At 53.4% G+C, this 3,492-nt stretch overlaps 1 non-coding gene across 1 annotated transcript; it reads right to left on the bottom strand.

Moving 5' to 3' along the window:
- Positions 1 to 2,965: 2,965 nt before the first annotated feature.
- On the bottom strand, positions 2,966 to 3,072 carry LOC118583338. Its single transcript, XR_004944910.1, has one exon. It is a non-coding gene; the product is annotated as a U6 spliceosomal RNA (small nuclear RNA).
- Between the last annotated feature and the right edge of the window lie 420 nt (positions 3,073 to 3,492).

The following is a 3,492-nucleotide window of genomic DNA, read 5'->3' as shown; positions in this document are numbered from 1 at the left end:
CATGCGCTGCGCCGCGGCGCCTGGCGGGAGTCGTAGTCCGCGCCCGGGCTCGCGCCAGGGCCGCCCAGGGGAGGCCGAGGCTCACGGACTACATGTCCCGGCCCCGCCGGCGCCGCGCCGCGCCCCGCCCCGCGCGCCCCCAGCTGCCCGCCCCGCCGACCTGGCCGCTAGCGGGCCCGGCCCGGGGGGCGCGTGGGGGCGGGGCTGGAAGGCTGCCCGCCAGGACCCGGGCGACGCTGGAACCCCGGCCTGCCCGCTCGCGCTCTCTCCTGCGTTCCCTGCTACACGCAGGGACAAGAACCGGTGGACGAATTTCCAGAAGCCCAGGAAAGCGTGGGAAAGGCGGGAAAGCAGTTAGTACTCTGGAGTCACTACCTGGGCACCCCGAGGCCTCCCTCAAACCCCGGACGAGCGCACCCTCCTCTAGCCCGTGTTTGTAAACAAACCGCGTGCCTAATTAGCCTGGCGGGGGCGCGCGCAGGGCGGGCCCTGCCTGGGAGGAGCCGCGATCAATCCCGCCCCGACGCCCTGAGGCAGGATGAAGACCTAGGGACCCAGGAGAGACCTGGCTGCTGGGGCTGGAAGAGTGCCAGTTCTTCAAAGCCAGTAAGGGATGCCCCCCCAGGCTGTGCCGGCAGACTTTCCCTCCCCGAGCCTCAGTGTGTCCCCATCTGCCTGTGGAAAGATACGAACGAGATAAGTCTCTGGCCCCTTTTCTGCATTTTGAAAGTTTTAGTTCACAGTCACAGTCCGGATCTTGTTTTCGGTGAAGATTACCCCGGTGCCTATGTTAGTCCATTTTTAGCCAGCTGTAACTGAGGTGGGTGAGTGTTAGACCCCAACAAAAATGTCACAAACAAAACAAGATTTTCATCAGTGCCTGCCGAATCTGCCAATGCAGGGTTCCAGTTCCTGGTGTGGGCTGGAACCATTCCAGGCTCCTGGTGTCACTGGGTTTATTTCTGGTTGAGCAGGCACTTAGCTGCGTGCAGGAAATGCACAGGTGGTTATGGTATTAAATGCCAGAGCCCCCCCCCCGCGCCCCCTCCCCCAGCACACACACGCACATGTACTCAGTGAAGATGTTCTGTCCCTGGAGAGGAAACCGAGACTCAAAAAGGCAAAGTGACTTATTCTAGATCTCAGAGCTCAATATACAGGAGGTTCCAAGCCCAAAGTACAAGATCCTTGGAAAAAGATTTGAGGACAAGTCAGAACCTTTCTAGGCTTCCTGCTGTCTCTTCGGGTCTACAGCATGGGTGCCTCTCACACCCTGAGTCAAGGTGGCCACTGATAGAAAGCTCTGCTTTTTAGACTGCAGACTGGACACAGGGCAGAATAGTATAATCTGAGAGGCTCCAAGTTAAAGTCCTTAGACTGTTGGCCCAAAGCTATGACTACCTGCAGATCTGCCACCTTGGAGGTTTTAGTCCCGTCCCTGCCATCTGGATCTCACCCTTCTGGACTCATTGAGCACTCTGGCCACCAGAACGGGTGACTTGCCTCTTTTTTTTTTTTTTTTTTTTTTTTGCGTTTAGTGTGCGTGTGTGCGTGTGTGTGTGTGTGTGTGTGTGTGTGTGTGTGTGTGTGTGAAAACGTGCATGTGCCACAGAGCCCATGTAGAAATTAGAGGACGACTTGTGAGACCCATGTGGGTCCTGGAGATTGAACTGGGGTCATCAGGCTTGGAGACATGTGCCTTGGCTTGCTGAGCCAACTCTCACCAGCCTAGTGACTCACTACTTAAAAAGAATCCTTGGGGATGGAGAGGTGGCTCATTGGTGAAGAGAACCTATTGCTTTTGCAGAGAACCTGAGTTCGGTTTGCAGCACCCACATTAGTTCCTAGCTCCATGGTATCTAAGACCCTCTTCTGGCCTCCATGGGTACAAGTTATGCACATGGTATTTGTAAACACAGGTAGAGCACTCAGATAAAAATGAAATAAATCTTTAAAAAAAATTTTTTTAAAGACTCCACCACACACCTCCCAAGTTCCCTGCCACCCCAAATCTGCCACCAGGCTTGACCTTATAGGGCACAGGCAGTATGCTCTTGAACCACTCCAACCAGCTTGAAGCTTCCTGCCATGCCTATCTTGTCCTCTGACCTCTCACTGAGATGCCCCTAGGGCCTCTCCAGGGCCTAGTCTCCCCTCTCTCAGAACTACACTTATGTCCAAGTGTCCTGCAGAGGTTAATGGAGAACCTCTCCTGGGCCCAGCTGGATCTGTAAGAGATTGATCTGTGTGAGGATAGGACAGGAGCTCATCTGAGTGTCACAGCCCTGAGCTGGCCATTCCCGGGGTCAATGCTGGTGCCCCTCCCTGAAACCCAATGAGCATGGGGGTTCCCTGACTGTCCCCACCAACATCCCACCAGCATACCACCAACAACAAAGTTGAGCCTTGAGCAAAACCTCCTGATCTCACTGGCATGCTTCTTCCTCTGTCAAAGATATAAAAATAGGCTGGCTTTCCAGCTTCTAGAGGACTGGGGTGGGGCAAGGCAGTCCTGAATGCGTGTCGGGCCTTTGCCTCTCTTTCCTCTGCTGACACTTCTCTCTACCTCCTCGTCTCAATCCTTGTGGCCTTCAACAGCCCATGATACCTAGTGGGTACTCTGAACTGCAAAGGAATTAATATTCATTTCTGTACCCCAGCCTCCACCTCCTCCTTAGCCACCCCGGCTCATTCCACACTCCTTAGGTCCCACGGGACTTCAGAGCCAGGCTCTAGATGCTGCCTCCTACTTCACTCAGCCTGCCCCTTTACAAGACAGCTTCTGGAGAGGAGCAGAGAGTGTCCAACCTGGTAATTTCCGGGCAGCTGGAGATATGCCAAGTACTCTGTGAATCTTGGGGCAGTTTGGGTTTTGTTTTTTTGGGTTTTTATTTGTTTGTTTGTTTTTGGTTTTTCTTTTATATATATATATTTTTTTAATTATTATGTGTTTTAATTTTATACAAAAAATATGGAACGCTTCACGAATTTGTGTGTCATCCTTGCGCAGGGGCCATGCTAATCTTCTCTGTATCATTCCAATTTTAGTATATGTGCTGCCGAAGCAAGCACTGTTTTTGGTTTTTCAAGATGGAGCTCGTTCCATAGACCAGGCTGGCCTCGAACTCACAACGATCCACCTGCCTTGTCTCCCGAGTGCTGGGATTAAAGGCATGTGCCACCACCCGGCTTGTTTTTTATTTTTAAGATTTACTTTCTGTGTCTGAGTGTTTTGCCTGCATGTGTATACGCACACCGTGTGCACATCTGGTGCCCAGGGAAGTCAGCAGAGAGCCCCTGATCCCCTGAACTGAAGTCACACATGGTTGTGAGCCACCATACAGGTCCTCTGCAAGGCACTCTGAGCTGCTAAGCCTTCCGTCTCCAGGTCCCATTGGTGCAGTCTGCTGGGGTGGCGGGTACTGTGGCCACGTCACAGTGGAAGCCAGTGGACAGTGAGGTATATTGCCAGCCTCAGCCACAGTGTGAGTG

Source organism: Onychomys torridus, chromosome 4, assembly GCF_903995425.1.
Source record: "Onychomys torridus chromosome 4, mOncTor1.1, whole genome shotgun sequence".
Classification (NCBI taxonomy): domain Eukaryota; kingdom Metazoa; phylum Chordata; class Mammalia; order Rodentia; family Cricetidae; genus Onychomys; species Onychomys torridus.
The sequence above is the reverse complement of the archived record's forward strand: the minus strand, read 5'-3'. Positions and strand labels throughout refer to the sequence as shown.